The sequence below is a fragment of the Grus americana genome, chromosome 3 (genome assembly GCF_028858705.1).
Source record: "Grus americana isolate bGruAme1 chromosome 3, bGruAme1.mat, whole genome shotgun sequence".
Classification (NCBI taxonomy): domain Eukaryota; kingdom Metazoa; phylum Chordata; class Aves; order Gruiformes; family Gruidae; genus Grus; species Grus americana.
Window position 1 is genome coordinate 29,621,539 of NC_072854.1, and position 20,688 is coordinate 29,642,226.

At 37.1% G+C, this 20,688-nt stretch overlaps 1 protein-coding gene across 1 annotated transcript in view; it reads right to left on the minus strand.

Annotated features, from left to right (window-relative positions):
• EYS (eyes shut homolog) overlaps nucleotides 1-20,688 on the minus strand; it is a 916,770-nt gene that overhangs the window by 230,871 nt on the left and 665,211 nt on the right. The gene's annotated exons all lie outside the window — the stretch shown is intronic.

A 20,688-nucleotide genomic window follows, 5' to 3' on the forward strand; every position in this document is an offset into this window, starting at 1 on the left:
CTGTCCTTATCTCGACCTGCAAGCATTTCGTTATGCCTTTTCTCCCCTGTCTAGTGAATGAGGGCAGTGAGAGCGCGGCTCTGGTGGGCACCTGGCCTCCAGCCAGGGTCAACCCACCACATTACCCTACTGGAGAAACCACTTACATCACTTGACACGTAATTGAGAAAACAATTTAAAAGATTATCAGAGAGGGATTATTTTGGTTCAGCTGTTAATATCGAATCTTATTTCCTCACCCATTCCAGTCATTTGATTTGGAAGAATCAGGTGTCTGATTTTGTAATAGAGATGACTTATGATCAGGACTATCTCTTTAAAAAGCTAAATTCTCAATGTATGTTCCAGGCTATGAGCCCAGCTTCTCTCTTCTACTACGCACAACATTTGGTAGCAGAACTCAGTGATACTGTAGTTGCAGCTTTCCATTTAAAAATTTGCAGTTGGTATAACATCATTTGCAACTGCTTTTGCACACACAGCATCTCATTTAATGGTGCAAACTCTTAGCAATGCAAATAATATATTTGATATACAATGCAGCCAAGGATGTGAGAATGCAATTAACAGATATACTGAGGTTTAGGAAAGCTTTGTTTACAAATCCAAAGAAAAAAAAGAAAAAAATTATGAACTCCAGGATGCATAGCAGTGCCAGATATGGGAAGAAATGTCAGGTATGGAAAGAGAGGTGAAAGGGGAAAGAGGAAAAGAAAACACATGTGCTAAGAGACATTCCTGTTCTGTGTGCTTTAAAACGTGTAGATTCCATAGACTTTACAAAAGATAAATAAATTAATGTGACACAGAGTTTAGAGCAACAATTCTTTATGTCGAAAGTTTAATAGGAAAAGCCTTCCTAAACAAGACATTGAAGTGAGTTTTCCTTAGATGAAATTTGAAAAAAAAACCTAACCCCAAACCCTCTTAGTCCCCAAGTTTAGGATACAGCAGATAATAGTTTGGCTAGAACTGAATTTCTGTACCAAATCCAGTCCTCTTTCTACTTGGTTTGATTGCAGAAGCAAATGAGCATTGCATCTCTCAGGTGTTCACACTGATCTTTACTTGGCTTGATTTTGCTGTTTCATAGCCTTCCCCACCCTCCCTTTTAAGCCACTCTTGACTCTCTACCATCCAAACATTAAACTCAAAAAAGAACAGCAATCAAAACTACTGAGCACTGAGTGGACCAATGTGCAAATCTTAAACTTTCTGAAGTTTAAGCGAATCTCAAATCTGTCTGAACTTCAGCTCTCTATTTTACATTTAGTCAATAGTCACAGTTAGAAAACCTCTTCCCAGTTTCCTCTTAACTGTTGTTTAGATAAACAGCACTTGAAATGCCTGAGTACTGCATTTTTCTGATGATTTATGCAACTACTTTTGTTTCTTGAAACTAGTGCTTTTGAATGGGAAAAATACTTCCATTGCCTCCTTGAAAATTCTCTCAGGAGATCAGAAATGTTGGGGTTTTTTTTAAACATAGAACTGCAGTTTTCCTTCTGAAAAGCCTCTTTAGGATTAGAATATCACCGTTCTGTCCCAGTCCTAAATGGATGAGTAAATTGTACTGGGTAGATTGAGTTCCTGTTACAGAGATGCTTGGAGAGCTATCTAACATTTCACAATTCCAGAATAGAATCACTACTCTTTACCAAAGCTTTTCTCTACCTTCAAGAGCTATAGGCATTCTTCTACCTCAGTGATACCATCCACAATTTAGACTCCCAAGTGGAAGGTCTACCTATGGTATATTATTGTAGCACAATGCGTTTGTGAGGGATAAAGGAGAATCACTTCTAGATTTTGGATATAAAATTGATTTCCTATGTAATGATTCCTCTCAGGCAGGACTTCTGCATTGTAATTCTTGGGACTATAGTAGCCAAACCTTTGGTCTTCCCCCACAGTGAAGATTCTCCTGATGGCTAGGGCCCTGCCTTGCCAAGAAAGAAAATGAAGTACTTCAAGAGGTATGTTTAAAAAAAAAAAAAAAAAAAAAAAAAGATACACTAGAAAAATGGAAAGTCTGTACTCAGATGAATATTCTAACCCAAGGGATGGGGAACCACATGCAAACACTTTTCCTTTCTCCACTCCAACCAATGAATGCATGTTCCATGGAAGACCAAGGGACTGCATTTGGGGAGTTCTTACAGCACTCCTGGTAGCAGACTGGCAAGTTTATAAATCCATCAAGCTGAAGACACAACTGAAGTCAAGTATCTGATAAACCAGAACAGTGCTCTTACCATTGATCTGAAGAATAAAACGGGATAGCAGATATGTACCACCATTAACTGATTAGCATTCAAGGTTCACCTCCTCCAACCTCAGGAGCCATACATCCCAACAAAGAAAAAGTCAAGCAAAAGTGCCAGGAGGCCTGCATGGATGAACAAGGAGCTCCTAGGCAAACTCAAATGCAAAGAGGAAGCCTACAGAGTCTGGAAGTAAGGGAAGGTAGCCTGGGTGGAACACAGAAAAATTGTTCAAGCAGCCAGGGATCGGGTTAGGAAAGCTAAAGCCCTGATAGAATTACATCTGGTCAGGGATGTCAAGGGCAACAAGAAAAGCTTCTATGGGTACGTCAGCGACAAAAGGAAGACAAGGGAAAATGTGGGACTTCTCTGGAAGGAAATGAGAGACCTAGTTACCTGGGATATGGAGAAGGCTGAGGTACTCAATGACCTATTTGCCTTGGTCTTCCCTGGCAAGGGTTCTAGCCACACAGCCCAGGTCACAGAAGGCAAAGGCAGGGACTGGGGGAATGAAGAACCCCCCACTGTAGGAGAAGATCAGATTCAGGACCATCTGAGGAACCTGAAGGTGCACAAGTCTGTGGGACCTGATGAGATGCATCCGTGGGTCTTGAGGGAACTGGCAGATGAAGTTGCTAAGCCACTACCCATCATGTTTGAGAGTCCACGGCAGTCCAGTGAAGTTCTCGCTGACTGGAGGAGGGGGAACATAACCCTCATTTTTAAGAAGGGAAAAAAGGAAGACCCAGGGAACTACAGGCTGGTCAGTCTCACCTCCGTGCCTGGCAAGATCATGGAGCAGATCCTCCTGGAAACTATGCTCAGGCACATGGAAAATAAGGAGGTGATTGGTGACAGCCAACACGGCTTCACTAAGGGCAAATCATGCCTGACAAACTTGGTCGCCTTCTATGATGGGGTGACAGTGTTGGTGGATAAGGGAAGGGCAGCTGACCTCATCTACCTGGACTTGTGCAAGGCATTTGACACTGTCCCACACGACATCCTTGTCTCTAAATTGGAGAGACATGGATTCGATGGATGGACCACGCGGTGGATAAGGAATTGGCTGGATGGTCGCACTCAAAGAGTTGTGGTCAACGGCTCAATGTCCAAGTGGAGAATGGTGACAAGTGGCGTTCCTCAGGGGTTGGTACGGGGACCGCCACTGTTGTAACATCTTTGTCGGCGACATGGACAGTGGGATCGAGTGCACCCTCAGCAAGTTTGCCGACAACACCAAGCTGTGTGGTGTGGTCGACATGCTGGAGGGAAGGGATGCCATGCAGAGGGACCTTGACAGGCTGGAGAGGTGGGCCCATGCGAACCGCATGAAGTTCAACAAGGCCAAGTGCAAGGTCCTGCACGTGGGTCGGTGCAATCCCAAGCACATCTACAGTCTGGGTGAAGAACGGATTGAGAGAAGCCCTGAGGAGAAGGTCTTGGGGGTGTTGATTGATGAGAAGCTCAAAATGAGCCGGCAGTGTGCACCTGCAGTACAGAAAGCCAACCGTACTTGGCTGCATCAAAAGAGGTGTGACCAGCAGGTCGAGGGAGGTGATTCTACCCCTCTACTCTGCTCTTGTGAGACCCCACCTGGAGTACTGCATTCAGCTCTGGGGTCCCCAGTACAAGAGAGACATGGAGCTGTTGGAGCGAGTCCAGAGGAGCAAGGCCACGAAGCTGATTGGAGGGCTGGAGCACCTCTCCTGTGAGGACAGGCTGAGAGAATTGGGATTGTTCAGCCTAGAGAAGAGAAGGCTCCAAGGAGACCTTATAGCAACCTTCCAGTACCTGAAGAGGGCCTACAAGAAAGCTGGAGAGGGACTGCATACAAGGCATGTGCGAGGCGTGTAGTACAAGACTCTTTACAAGGGCATGTAGTGGTAGCACAAGGGGTAATGGTTTTAAACTGAAAGAGGGTAGATTTAGGTATTAGGAAGAAATTCTTTACTGTGAGGGTGGTGAGGCCCTGGAACAGGTTGCCCAGAGAAGCTGTGGATGCCCCCTCCCTGGAAGTGTTCAAGGCCAGGTGGGACATTGAGCAACCTGGGAGGGTGTCTTTGGCCATGGCAGGAGATTTGGAACTAGATGATCTTTAAGGTCCCTTCCAACCCAAACCATTCTATGATTTTGTGATTAGATATGTCTTGTATAGTCTCATAATTTCTTCTGGGCATACCTAGTAGATCTTGCCTTCTGTGAGACAAACTTTTGAAGGACGAGTAGAGTCACTCTCAGACCCTAAAAGGAGTGAGGGAGAGTCTCAATATAATTAAGATGCTTCCAGAAATGCATGGAAACACACACTTTGCAGGCTGGAAATTCATTGCACCCTGATTACCTTACAGATAAAATGCAGTTTTGAGAGTACATACTTTGCTTTTTGGTGCCTCATGTAAGAATAGTTTGGGTGCCTAAATAATTTTCACAGAGTCCTTAATCTTTTTCTGCATTTGTTTGCCCATGTGCTGAAAAAAGCTCTTGTCTACATAATAGAACTAGGGGAGGCCTACATTGCTTTATAAATGTTAATTAAGATTGCTGGATAGAAAGCATTTTGCTATTCAAAGACTGTGTGACTGGAGAGAGATGGGAATATAAAAAGGCCTTCTGTATCATACACTATTGAAATTACCATGAGAGCTGGCCTGCAAGCAAGATGAGACAGACATGTAGAAATTATTAGTACAGAAAGAGTTAAAAATGCAGAGCACTGTTATGTATTATCTAGTCTTTCTTCCAGACTTAATTTCTAATTATATCTTAATTCTGGAGAATGGCTGGCATGCATAAACACAAACATCATTTATTCATTAGTAATCTGGCATTTAATTAAAATATTACTGCATTCTCATTGAGCGGATAAGGAAGAACGTTGTAAATATGACAGGTCAAAAAATCCCCATGATATTAACAGATAGAGTTAAAAAATATACTACTGAAAACTTCCTAAATAGTATTTTACAAGGTAATCGATAAACAATTAAAATCATAGGCCTTTATGTATTTTTTTTCTATGAGGAATAAATGATTTTATAGTCAGTAAAGGACATGACACATACGAGGAAGTAAACAACAGCCCATCATGGATCTAGGTACTGTAGTTTACTTAAAAGCGATGATATTAGAGCTTTTACCCTGCTTGATTGTCTCACACTCTCCCTCATGCCCTCACTCGACCCCATGTCCTGTTGTGTTTACTAGGTCTCCACTTTCCTTCCCAGTAGGGAGGTTGTTGCTGCTCTGGGAAGCTCAGGTGGAAAGTCATGTTGACTTTTACCAGCCACAGTCCCTGTGCTTCCCCTGATATTCATCTTCAGGACCTTCCCCCACTTTCAGGATCTTTCCTCCAGTCAGGATGTTCACCTCCTTTGTTCCTGACCCCCTTCTTTTGTCCAAGACTACATCTACTACATTTTCAGGAGCTCTTATTTTTCAGCACTCACTTTTCTCTCCAGACCCCAGCACCCAGTTTTCCCTATCAAAACAGTCTCTCTGTGCAGAAGTGCAATGTGAGATCTGTCTCCTAAACAGTGCTTTTATCTCATGTCTCTTTATTCATTGGAGGTTTCAGGATGTGCTACTTTTGTTTGGTCCAAAAATTATCAAAATTTACAACCACCTCATACTGATTGCAGTTATCAAGTAGAAGGCTTCTGTTTGAGAATCCAAAAGTTCAATTTTGGATATTCGTGTGTGTGTGTGTGTGTGTGCAGTTATCTGCTGCATGCTATTGTTTAATTTTTAATCAATTTTTTTTCCCCTAAAGCAGTATCATATTTTAGACTGTTCTAGTGTAAGAGGCAATGCTGATAGATGTCTTTGCCTTCTTTCTTATATTAGCATGAAATGACTGTAAAGGTACACTGAACTAAGTTATGTTCTTACTAATGGGATTTTCCTAAAGGAAAGTTGTTAAATGCTAGAGTACGGAATATTTTTCTTTCATGCAGTTGGAAAACTATTTGAATTTTGGCTACAATGTGAACACTCTCACTTTACTTGAGAATAAACAAATAGTGTAACAATGACAATGACAGCAGTAACAAGAACAATCAATAACAAAGTAATTAACATGTTCGATACTTATGACCTCATGTTCAATCTCTTTTCAATTCCAAATTCTCCACGGCATCACAATGCCACCCAAAATAGCCTTTTCCCTCCTAAATATTTGAAGAAATTTCATCTGCCAATAAAACTCTTAGGATAGAATTTACTTCATCAAACATTGTCTGCTTAGAGTTTGGACGCCTGCCTGAGCTGATCACCTTGATTCTCCCTGTAGATGATCTATACGCAGAGAGAGAGTTCATCCCATGGTAAGGTAGGCGACCACCTCTCTCCATTGACTACAGATGGAACTGAACAAATTAACTCTGACGAGTGAGGACAAGTTCCTACTTCTACTCACTATGTCACACTGAAAAATCATGCATGTTTTGATTATATAACTGAAAAACATCCCGGACCACTTTTTATGTATTCAAAACATTTGCTAAAAGCATTCCCTATGAATCACATACCTTTAGAGCAAAGGATAGATCTTACTTTACCCTGTTGCAACCTAAAGTGATCTTTCTAAACCTTTAAGCAACTTAAGTTAGCAAAGAAGAGACCGACATGACTTTAACATCAGCAAGAGAATGTGACTGGTTTAGCAAAATCTTAAAACATGGAGAGAGAGAGTAACAGGCAGCATTATCAAGACGGCAGCTGAGAAGTTTTATTATTAGCGTGAACAACTGGAAGAAAAGCACAACAGTTCACGAACAAGAAATAAGGAGAGGAAACTCCAGATGCCTTGTCAGCAGATTTCTGTCTTTCCTTTCAACTTGCAGAACAGTACTCAAAACTGTCTGCACAGGAATCAAGATCAAATGCAGCAGAAGAACAACATGCCACTGCGCTGTGCTAAACTATTCAGTTTTGGTTAGGACTAGGAATAATTAAGGAGCTGCCTGTTCTTGACATGGATTACTTAACAGAAAAATGCTAAAAATGGATCATTCATATCCTCCCATCTTCTTACCAGCTCAAAGGTTGTGACATGGCAAGATCATAGGGAGGCAGAGAACATATTAAACTAAAAGTATGTTATATTGAAATTATCAGGTGGTCAATTTGTTTCAGGCTAACATTTAAATAAGTTGATATTTTGCATCTGTTGATCATGACAGCTTTTGGTTATCTTAAACACTACCTGAACCCAAATGCTATGTCATTGGAGGTTTAAGTACCTGGTTATGATTTGGGACTAGGCAATGCCAGTTGCCAAAAGTCATTGATCCTTCCAACTACAAAACAAGTTTCAATGCAAGAGAGAAAGAGATACCTGAGGCAAATCTGGGAGAATATTCTCAATGACAGATTGAATGAATACTTCTCATTGTTTCCTTCACACTGCGCTACATATTTCTGCCATTCTTTCTTCAGTAACTTTAAGTCATAAAGGGCACCTACATTTAAACCATCAGTACTGGAGATTTAACAGGGTCCTTATCTCAAAGCAGGTCAGATTTAAGAATATCAGCCAAATCCTCATCAGCTCGTCAACAAAGCAAGCTTTTTATGAAAGCTATCATCTGAACAAAATCAGGAGGTTAAAAGATATAAAAGATTACTTTGTTGTGTTTATGTTCTTTCTTTCTTTCTTTCTTTCTTTCTTTCTTTCTTTCTTTCTTTCTCAGGTAGGGCTTAGGAGGTACATATATACCTTTCTTAGGAAAAAATGTAAGTTCCTTCAAAAATATTAAGTTCCTTCACTTTCGATTTGATGAAAATCAAATTTGATGAAAACTGCACAAAGGTTTAATTATATGACAATATTCCCAAATTAGAGAACTTACCTTACTCTGTTTATATTAGAAATTTATTCTGAAGGGGAAAAAAAATTATTTCCTGTAAATAAAATTAATCTCATTTGCAACTAGAACCATCTTGCTGCTGAAGAGTTCTGAACTGTGGTGAATTTCTTTCATATACTTTAATTCCGTCAAGGATATTTTATATCTTCTGGTTTATGAAATGGATTTTATAATTGGTAAATGCTGGAAGCCAGTTATTGATGTCACTCTTCTGTTTATAGTGCCCAGAAACTGAAGAGGTCTAATCACTTCCCTTCATTTTCATACAATACTTAATTTTATAACATCAGTGAAATATGTTAGGCAGTTAATTCTAAGAAATTACTGCATTTTCAATTGGCTAATGTCATTTGGCCTTCAGCCTTGCTCCTTACAGATGTAAAAAATTCATATTACATCTTGTAATTTAAATGAGGAATTTTTTTTGACAGTTAAGACATGCCAGCTCACATTTTTATGCCAACTAGGACTTTGTATGAGTACTAGTAGTACTCATACTTCTATCTATCTATCTATCTATCTATCTATCTATCTATCTATCTATCTCTTAATGTTCGAGTGAGTGGAGAGAGGAAAAATGGGGAAATCTAGCTTCAGAGAGCTGGTCCAGAGCATGTACATCTCAACAAGTTATTGCACAGCATAGACACAGGTTTGGTGTTTTGGGGTTTTTTTTGTTTGTTTGTTTGTTTGTTTGTTTGTTTGTTTTAAATTCAATTAATTTACATGCATGTCTTCTTTTTGAAACTGCTTGCAATTTTAACAGCTCCGGGTTTTATGAGCTGAAATCCGTCCTTTTCCCCATACATAGATAAATTACTTAAGACTTCTACTACTGCTGTGACCAACCACTGCTTCCTGTTAACGTCAGAGCTTCGAAAGAAATTCTCAAACCCATAATTAATACTGTTTCTAGCCATTTACCAATGATTTGAGAAAGGTGTGAGTAGGAGCTGAAGGAGAGGATACAAATTTATCTATGTATTTTATGTGTGATTTTGAGTGAATTTTCAGAAATATACATGAATACCTACTACTGTTTTGCACAGACGAAGCAGTGATTTCTGTATACTCTGAACATTCTACACATTACAGAATTTGATCTTCCATGAGCCAGACTTTCATTTTGTAACTATTCACATATATTCTGAATTGCTTATGCTTCTGGTTTCTGCTTTTCATATGCCAGTTCTTTGGGAAAAAAAAAAAAAAAGAAAAATTCTCATGAATATATCTGATCAAGATCTGTCTTGATTTTTAGGTTAAATTTCTGAAGCATTTTGTCTTTACCCAAGAGCCGTAATTTGACTTTTAAAGAAAGAAGGAGAAAAAACCGGAAAAGATACAACAGGATTTAAAGCTGTTCTGTTTCTGAATAGTTACTTCAACAAAGATCAATAATGTATTTTTTTAAAATGTTATACTAGTATTTCAAGGCTGCAGGGGGCACTGATGCACTGTATATCTACAGTACTGCAGAGCAAGAGTCAGACAGGATATGATTAAACAGTCCTGCAGGTTACAGATACAGAAAAAACACATAAACTATTTATAATCAATTTAGGCTTTGAGAAATTAGGTAATTGTGAAATATTTATATGAATTTTGGAGGGGAATTAATGTTTCTGTTACTGGTAAATATATTTGTTTTTCTGCTGCAATCAAGTAGTTGTAGGGATAAGACTGTTTTCTTAACTTTATAACCAAGGTCCCTTGAAGGATGATATATCTTTCTAGTACTGCATTACTTAATATTACAGCTTTAAACAAACAATCCCCATTCCCTGTAGAAAATAAAATTTTGCTTAGCGGTTCCCCAGAGAAACCCATTAATTGGCTGTTGATAACAACTTGTCTATATATTAATCAGCCAATACAGATACTATCTGATTCACAGACTCATTTAAGTAAGAATGTATTACAGTAAGAAATAGTTATATATTTTAAGAAATAATTATGTATTTTTTCAGTTTATTCAATATTTTCTATTTTAGGACCTAAGAATGATGGCAGCTAAGATGTAGAGATTTCCTGATAATAAGAATGCATGACAATTTATCACTCTCAACATATGGTAAACAGGCAACCATGCCTGCATCATCTATTTTATATCAAGTACTACTTATTTATTCTTTAATTCTTTTATGCTCATAATTACTTTTTTTTTTTTTTAAATTTTAAACACAGCTTACATTGGAGTTTCATCTCTTCTGTTTATCTCAAATCTTAATATTTCCTGCAGTTACAACTGTACTAAGCCTAGTAAGTTATGGCTTTCTAGAGAATCCTTTCTAGGAAGACGCACAGTCTAATGTTAACACAGCAACACTTGAAGAAGTCACCACTTCAATTGGTGGTGGTATAATAACAATTATAATCATCATTACTGTTACAGCTTTTTTGGTTTATTACCAATTCAGATGTTCTGGTTACAGCTTTCAGCCATTGGTTCTAACATGCTGGTCTCTACTGAGATAAAGAAAACTCCTCCATGTCCAGTGCTTCTCCTCGTTAAACGCATGTGCTATCTTTATACACACTATAATCACCTCAGTCATATTTTAGAAAAAAATCAAAGAAACCAAATTCCTGAAGTATCCTTCTGCATATCTTTTTTTTTTTTTTCTTTAAAAAAAAGCACCAATTTCTTTGAGGATTTTTTAATAATACGTTTCATCTTTTGTATTGCTCCAGTGCACACGCAATGAAATACAGTACAACCAATATCACAGTCAATAGTGAACACAGAAATGAAATTGTCTTCCTACTTTCTTGTTCAGACACACAGAAATCACATTTATCATTTTGCTCCAGAAGCTTACATTGAGTTGCTTGCATATATTAACTAAAAATAACTGTTCAGGACATTGTTCTTCCTTTGGGGTTTGGCCTGTTTGAAGAACATCAAATATGAAATTTTGTACAGAATTAATTTCAAAAAAGTTAATACATATTTCCTTTTTTACAGGCTTTCCTTTTCTTGTAATAGTTAAACCTGTAATGTTTGCACAATTTTAGAGGAATTTTATTTTATTGCAAATATCTTTTATGAAGTTAATTGCATATTAATAGATCAAATTTTGATTTATAGGTTCACAATACATATCACTAAAATGAACACCTTTTGGATATTGATAATATATTTTGGGTATTGACAATATATTGATAATCTATTTAAAAAAAATCTGGTTTTAAAACTTGGATTCTTTAATAATTTTTAGATCTGAAATGGACAATTGTTATTAAAAGTTCTCTGCCAAAGAGAAGCTCGAACCATCTTTTTAATTGTAAAAAATGTTCTCAATCTTTTTCAAAAAGCGGAATATTATTTCTGATTGATTGTATTTTCTATAAAAACACACAAGGTTTTATGATGTTGTTGATTGTTTCACCTTTAGCTTTGTTAAGTGAGATTTTTACAAACCAACAAATACTTTATAAATCATGAAGTACTGTGGTCTAGTCACTGACACAATGAAAGGCACAGAATGGATGCCAGCAGAGAGCTGCTAGACACAATAAAACTGAACTTCCAAACTTTTCTCTTGACATTCTGGCTGTTCGCAGTTGAAGGCAACTCTTAGGATTTCTTATTACCTGTGTATCAAATTCAAAAGTGAATCTTAAAGATAACAAAAGTCAAAGAGAAAGTATTATACTGATTCAAGCTTCCAGTTAGGCAAATTATTCCTTTCAGTATGACTCTCATTCTCACTTATTCTATCTATCTATCTCATATGCCTCTCTTCACAATACGGTCTGGTGTAATAACAAGAGCAACTACATCTCCACTACAAGGCACTCTCTGCACATAACTTGGAAGTCATGGAAACCTGCTCCAAAGTTTAATTATTTGTGAGTATATAACAAAACTTTGTTCCCTCTATTTCTAGATTTCTCTAATTGGAATGACATCAAATGCTAGCACTAAAGCTAAGTGTGACTGTAGTCCAATAAGGAAAGCACGCAAGATAATTTCTTTTACTATTTGATTGTTTTTAGACAATTCCTCCTGTTATATACTTGGCATTTCTGAACCACTGCTCATAATAAATTAAAGACTAGTTATATAGGAAAATATTCTTAAAGCAGAATTCTGTCAAACCATCCATGTACCCATCTGCAAGTTTTAGATGGGCAGAACAAAATCAAGATTTTTTTTTTTCTTTTCGAAGAGAGTAGAAGAAGAGAGTTTTATTATTCACACACCTGTCTGGCTAGAAGCCCAAGTGATTATTTCAGGGAGCTACTGAACCATACCACTTGATGTCTTGTGTCACTAAGATAATTTTTCTTAAGCATTAAGTTAAAATTTCCAAAGAGTATTGCAATGGCTATGACACATGATATTATTAATGCTGTGAAAAATATATGCAGTGAAGTTTTAAAAACTTTGAAAAATGGCTTTAAATTTAGTTTTTATTTTGTGAGTCTACTCCAGTTTTGTAGGAAAGTTGGGGTGTTCTCACTCCAATCCTTTGTTCTCTTCTATTATCATGTTTATAATATTATTTTGGTTTTAGGGGAAGCTGTGCTGAAATCTGAAATGAAAAAGTTACGTTCATGCATTCATGAGAAAATAATTTCTCATAAATCTTAAAAATGTATTTTCTCAATAGAATTTTTTTTATATTTTTACATTTCAGAAGCTAATCATGTTCAAGCACAGTTCTTGTTTGGATGACAGAATTTCTAGGAAAGTATAAATACTCAAAGCAATTTGGCAGAAGGTAATGAACAGTGTCGTTAACCTAGAGAAACCCAAAAGGTTGTGGCAAACTGTACGGTTCCTGGAGCTAAGATCTTTGATGTAACGCAAAAAAAGGGGTCCTCATTTGCTGGAGCTAAAAATATACGGCTGAAATCCTGTACCTCTCTGCCCGTCAGATTACCACATAATCCATAGGTAAAAAAGGCTGAAAGGCTGCAAAAAGGCTTTTAAACTATTTTGTCAGCCTTCTAATTCTGATCACTCTTGACACTGAAGAAGCTCAAACTGCGGAGAATTCACCGTGTTGCCCTTCAGACTATAATGCCTCCCAGAACTTCTGAATCACCCCATGCTGGTCCACTGAGCTCTGTCACATCCTTAACTCTCTTATCGCCTATCTAAAAACTTGCGATGATCTATTGAACAGGCACCTGATAGGCAATCTCTCTCATTTCCATGCAATAAGAATGTGCTGTGGATGAATACAGTGACTTTATACACTGATCACGGTTGTTTACAAGACTTTGAATCTACCACTCAATATAAAGAGGCCAAAGCAGATGTAGATTTTTCTTGTTGTAACAGAAGTCTTTAACACATATTTCTCCTTCCTAAAGTACTTATGTAACAAATTCAGTTCTATGCTATCAGTGTTCTGATTAAAGCTCAGCACTTTATTTTACTGATGTATAAAGGGATTGATTTATGTGCAATGGTTAAGTATTTGGGGTGAAAGAAGCTTTATAAATTCCATTAATAAATTTAGTAATCATATAGAGTAAGAATCACCAGTAACTGGAGATATTCAATATTACATAACTGCACTGAAATAGATAGAAAGGTGTGACATGAGTGCCAAATAGCATTTCTCCAGCACTGGAACCTTTTCTTTAGCACATGAAACAAATACATCATAAAATAAGGAAGTACCTATGAACAGTAGTAGAAAGATAATTTAATTAAAAAACCTGAGTCTTATTAATAACAAAATTTCCTTTCTGTGCAACTGTGTCAGACTGTTTTCCAAAATATTTAATTGAGATATTTATTTGCAGTAACACACTGCTTCAGACTTAAGCATTGGCATGCATACATTGACATATATACTTGCAAATGGCTCCTTGATAAAAAAGGGAAGAAAAAAAATGCATGATATCCTTTATTGTCTTAGCTTCCATGCAGGTACTTCCAGGCAATTCCAGCAGAAATCAAGATCTCATTACAATTATTCATTACAGACACACTAACAGACAGTGACTGCCCCTGAATTCTGTTGACAAAATTAAGAAGCAATCCTCTGTTGGTATAACGCACACACCTGAAGCTACAGAAGGGTAAGTAAGGCCAAGATAAACATCACCAAAAATTATTATTAATCTTTTAGAAATTGAGAGTTGTCCCAGGAAAGACCAGTCATAGTTTTGCAGCGTACTGACGAGAGGCAATCTTTTTCAGAAATAGGGAGAGAAATGTAATATTTACAAACATACATTATCTCATCTGCATATATTTGACACATACATTTGTCTAATATCCATCACAAACAATTTCCACAGAATACTTCAAAAGGTTGAGCTAAAGGCTTACACAACAATTTCAAGTGATTTTGAGGATTTATAACAGTAGTAAAGATTAGATCTGTCCCTTTATTTTTTTTTTTCTTTTTCAACATTGAAGTTTGCATCAGTGGAAAGTCATCAGCTGAACAGGAGTGCCAAAGGAGGAAGAAAAGTAACATAAAAATACCGAGAATTCATGTACACACACAGAGCAGAAAGGAAATTTCACAGGACAGCAAAACTCACAAACAAAAAGAAAACATTGCAAACAAATGTAAAAATGAGGGAAATTAAGAAGGGCAAAACAAGCAAAGAGGATGAAAATATATAAAAGCAACTCGGGCACTGGAGAAGGAGGAAGGGGTAATTAGAAACACACAGAAAAAAGTTATCAGCCACAAAAGAAATAGATGAGAGAGGAAAAAAGTAACAAAATAAATGCATAAAGAAGAACAAATGCTTGTTTTCACTCTCTATGTTAAAATTGCACAGAGTTGTTATTAGCATAATATCAAGCATCATATATGTGGTGAATACAAATGAATGATACTTCTGAAGCTTTACCTTCAGTTCTGTACTTCAGAAGCATTTAGTCCAATCTCTATGTTAACCACAGAAAACACATTAAATAAATAAAACTAAGTAGTGTCAGTATTGTTCAATTAATCATTTTCTTCTACAGTGTTGAGGAGCACTACATATTTTTTTTTCCTGTTTCAGAATTAAGCATTGTTAATGAAAAAATGTGAACATAACTACCTATGCTAACATGTAAGAATATAACTTAAAGTCTGAATAATCTCTCCTTCACGTGTAACAGAAGATCAATGCTTCTCATAGGATCTTGCATTTGTTCATAAACTAAGATGTAAGTAGACCGAAGAGCTTAAGTTTGGAACTCTGTGATTTCCCCTTCAGGTTTGAGCCAGCTTGTACATTTGATTGAATATAAGTTTTTCAGCTCAGGTGGATTCATATGAAGAAACTCTTTAACTCTACCTGAGCCTTGTATGGACTCTTACGATGAACTCTAACATACAGTGTGCACCACCATAAGCGCTTTTCATTTTCCAGGTGTGGAATGGTAACTGTTTGACCTTCAGAACCAGCTGAAAAATAACTTTCAGCAGACCCAACTTTCCCCTTTTCAAAGTATGCAGTTCATTCCAAAGACAGAAATCAAACTCCTCAGATGCCTGGTGTCAGATGCTCTGAGTGGTGACATTTTATAATATTCCAAAAAACCAAGAAGTTCCATAGAGGAAGAGACATTGCACAGGAGACTGAACTTCACAAAAGTGTTAGGGGTCTGTTGGGATGTTTGTAAAAATATCATAGAAAATTACAAAATGGAAAGTGGAGTACTCAAACATAAGGAAGGGGATTTAGAGCTTGTTGGAAAGTGGATAAGTGAGGGGAAAGTGGAACTGAGGGCTTACTGAAAACATGTAGAGATCTCCAAAATGTACTGCATAGCTCCTGAGAAAATTGCCATGCATTAGGAGACCCATCAGTCTGCTTGATGGAATGGAACTTGGGTAATGCACATTCAAGAGCCTCTTTCCTAAATGCAAATAGCAATCAGAGCCTTTGCTGACATGAAGCTCAGTTTCAGCCTGGAAAAAGCATCTTAAGATAAATTAGCCGCAAAATAAAGTCTTTAAAAAAATCAACCAAAAATCTTTCCAATGGGCAGTAATAAAGAACTCAGCTTATTAGCTCCTGTCTGTGAGTGCAAATCAGCCTTGTACATTTGCATTAATCAGTAAGACTCCACTTAGGAAAATAGCAAACAGCATTTTTCTGTTTCCTAGTTAGGAATTTTTCAAAAAAAGAGCAAATCATGACTTGGATAGATATATGTGTATGCATATGCACATGCATATGTATACGTATATATTTTATATATGTGTCTGTGTTTGGAACCTTCAAATTTACTACATGCAGTAAACTCTTACAGGAATATACAGCAGTCTTAACTCCCAGACACTAAAACAGAAGTGAGCTGGAGTAAACACCAGCTTTTAATACTGGGACTCAAAGCTTCATTTGTATCTGTCATCTGAACTCTACCTGGAAGTGATAGTCATTTATCCTGCAAATCTATTCCAGTAACATTTTCTGAAACACTTACAGGAGCTTTATATTACATTAACACATCACAAGTATCTTACTTGCTTCAGAAGAAGGAAAAAATAAAAAAAGATTTCATTTCTTAATAGATCTCATGAGAGATTTGTTATTTCTAATTGTCTCTTTTACTACTGTTGACCATTATAAAATCTCTTTTAAAATTGCCTGTATATTCATAGTGCTGAGACAGGAATAGTTTAAACAGAATCTTAACATAAACTTTGACAAGATTTACATAAGTATATAGTCTAGCATAATTCTAGAAAACTACCTATTGGAGGTTGACCTTTGTTAATTGATATGGTTCGATTATAACCTTTCCTGAAAGCAAAAGCCACATAGCTCAGAGGACTTTTATGGCTGCAAATCTGCTCTCAGGGAGTCAAACTTAAATTCATTCTCCTGCCCATACCATTATTCTGCCATTTCCTATTCCACCTTGGTTACATCTTATGGCAGGAAGCTCTGATGAGCCCTCCGTGCAATACATCCTTCCTCCCCATGGTATCACCTGTTAAAGCATATCTATGAACTACACGCTTAAACAGTGCTGCATGTTATTAGCAGAAGGATCTGGGCCATGATCTTGCAGATTAACTGAGTCAAAGCCTCACACTTGAAACCTCAGTACTTCTGAGCTCGCACAGAAATCTTGCGTCTTTCAGAATGATCAGGATTATTGCAAGTTTTAAGGTCTTGTTCTTATCCAATTGCCTGGTGCTGCCTTTATCAATCATCCTCTTGAATTTAAGCAGAATTTACCACCTGCTTCCAAAATGACATGAAAGGCATTTTCCATGTTGCCCCCATCTCCCATTTAGTTCTCCCAAGTTAAAATACTTCTCTCTCCTTTGCAGCGTCTGATATTTGCATTACAAAATATGAAAGCTAAAGGAACAAACAGCATTCTTGCCCTATATATTTAGGGCATTTTAGACAGCAGATAGTCTGATATATATGCCAGTGAAATTAATGTTATGGCTTCATTTTTTACATTTCTTAATTCTCAAAAGTTTTTAAACAGTAACCTAAATTGTATTAATATTTGAGATAACCAGCGCTGAGTATATTATAACCTATGAAAGGTACTGACTTGTCCTGAAGTAGTGATGCCAATAGTTTTGAAAAGATTAATGAACTGTATCTAAAATTTGTTTTGAAAGTTCTCTATATTCCTTGCACATATTAGCTCATCCTTTTGGTATTTTAAAATTCAAATAGATCCAGTTAAAAAAATGGCAGAACACATTTGAGTAAATTTCAAACCTATTAAAAATTCATAAGGTTAAAATTTACTCACAAGCCCATACACTTTAAGAAGTTTCTGCATGTCTCCCTTTGGCTGACCTTCTACACCACAATAACGAAGTAATCCATGCTGCTGGAGAACCATGAAGTAAAAATGTCATCAGGGCAAATGAATGCCACTAGAATATGTCTAAATATGCAAAAGTAGGGCCATTCAAAAGGATTAGAGGTCTACAAACAGGTGATGATAGGTAGAAAAACTACAACAGCAAGCGCAGTAATACTTATTGCCACTGGATGATAAATTCAGAGATGTTCTTACAGGAGGAAATTGGATTGCTTTGTCTGCCACATTGTAGAGTACTCTGTTACTGCCAGGCAGTTCCAGCTGTAGCAATATTGCATCAACAGAACCATATGAATTCTGAAAATACAATATAAGTATACCAGGCTTTCTCGTATTCACCAGCTACTCATAACAACAACATGTATAATCCTTTATTGCCCTATTTAAGCAACTTTCTTCACTCACTTTCTCCTTTCTTTTTAAAGCAAATGTCTTGTCCCAAGAAATCTGTCTTGCAAAAAGACAATGGCAGCTGGGCTTTCTAGATGCTTTCTGTCAAGCAGAATTTATACGTAAGGATTGATGACAGTCAGGATGCATGTGGGTTATACCTAAAGTGAAAAGCAAAGGATGATGTAAGCTGCCATGTGTGGGCAGAAATTCATGTGTCACAGGACAGGGAATGAGTAAGGAGAATGCTTTCCAAACTTCCTTGCAGCCCACTCCTATGGGACAACCATGCCGTGAAGGGAAATTCAGACTAATTTCAGTTCTGTTGCCCAGCTTTTCACAGACAGGAATAGCTGTGATTTGGACCAGGATAGAGCCAGCTCTGTGTGGACTGCGTGGGTCTGGACACTGTTAGGCTCATCTGCAGCATTCTGGAACAAGCAAGGAGGTAAAAGGAACATGTTGTCCAGGATAGAGGGTTAAGGAGACCCAACATCCTTCCAGCATCCTTTTATGTACGAGATTATTTCCGCAGTCCATCTATACCAACAATCATGTCATTTTACTCACCTATCAGTTACATACACACACGAAGTATTTTCAAGAAACAGCCCTAGACTGTAATCACTGAGTTCTGATTCAAATAAAATGTTCTTTAATATTTATTTTATACCGTATCAGCCATATTTCTATGCTAATTGAATAACTATGAAGGGAAGTATCAGAATCAATACAAAATGCAATAAATCTTGGCATAGAATTCTATAGATTATAATATAATGGATAATATAGTATTCTAAATTAAATTAATTTAAAAAGGAGCAGAGCTGAATTTGCTTATAAGCCTTCTCCTTCCTGTCTATATCCCTCTATATGTTATATACACAGACTGGAAAGTAGATCTCATTGGTCTTTTGGTTCTTGAAGGCTATTGGGTCTTAAATGAATGGTTATATAAACTACTGAACAGGAAAAACTGAAAAAAGAATCATGTCAAAATGCCCAAGGATGCAGAAACCATCTCAGAGAAAGTATTATTTTGGAGGATGAAAGGAAGCACAAAAGATTATAACAGTCCTGATATTTAAGTTATCCCTCTTTTATCTAGTAGTTTAAAAAACAGAGCTACATCTTGCCTAAGATTTGGGACACCAAAACTCTAATGCCTGTGCAAAATGGAGAACAATGTCCTGATCTAATAACCAGAGGAGACACCTGAGATGGTTTTTGTTGTTTTGTTTTTTTTTTCTCAATGATTATTTAATTTCTAACATATAAATAGTCCTTGAAGTCAAGATTTTTTTCCCCTAAGTTAATACCTGAATCAAAGGCATGAAGTAGCTTCCTCACTCACTTTCATCTCCATGAATTTCTGTTGTGTGCAGAGACATAGTTCCACACACAGGAGTATGTGCCCCCATTTTGGAGGAGACTGCAGTTCTGGCTAGGAAAAAACTCAGTGCAGAAAGGCAGGAGTGGAGCCATCACTTTCTTAGCTGGGGTTTGTCACAACAGAGGCCAGAGCTCTGTATTTTGTGCAGGATTTATACCCACAACTGTTTGTTAAATGCACTTAGAAAACTTCTTTCAAACAAAATGCCTCGGGGAACTTGAAGGGTGCAAAGATTTATTTCTTTGTCAAGTTTGGACAAGGAGATGACACTGAGGTGCTGCTCTAAATAAAAATGGTGACAGGTCTGTGCAAGTGTAACAAGCTGAACTTTATGTTCAGAGTAAGCTTTACTAGCAAAGGCTAGTAAGCTTTACTAGCAAAGGCTTAGATGCCTAGGACTTGAGGCAGATGGTTGATTAGGTTTGATGTTTACACTCCTTTCATAACTTTGAGTATGATGTGTGTAAGTTCATTAAGGGGCTAGTGGTAGAAGTTAGAGCAGAGTCCAGATCTCTCTCACGGATCTTTACCTCATGATCTAGTCAGTTACCGCTCGCTTTCTAACACACTGTTTAAAGAAGCACACAATCATTAATTACACTATTAAAGACATATGTAAAAAGGTTTATACAAAATTCTTCAGGGATATAGGACATATGTCCTATAGCTAAAATCATACTCTGTTCTGAAAGACTTAATGATCTACAAATGCAATACACCTCTACTTTCTTTCGTTTTTCACTTTTCCATGTTCATACCTTTTATATGCCAGAATAGAATCCTAATCTATGCCATTGTCTCTGTACAGGCTTTTATTTCAATCAATGCATGACCAACAGCAATGTGAATATGCAAAAATGAAACCAAGTGAAATTTTTTCTGTATACAGAAACAATGCTTTCTAGCATTTTTCACAATCTCATATACAGTAAGTGTAGCAGCAAGTCATCAGTATTTGTTACAAGATTAATGGAAATCCCAAAACCATGAGTA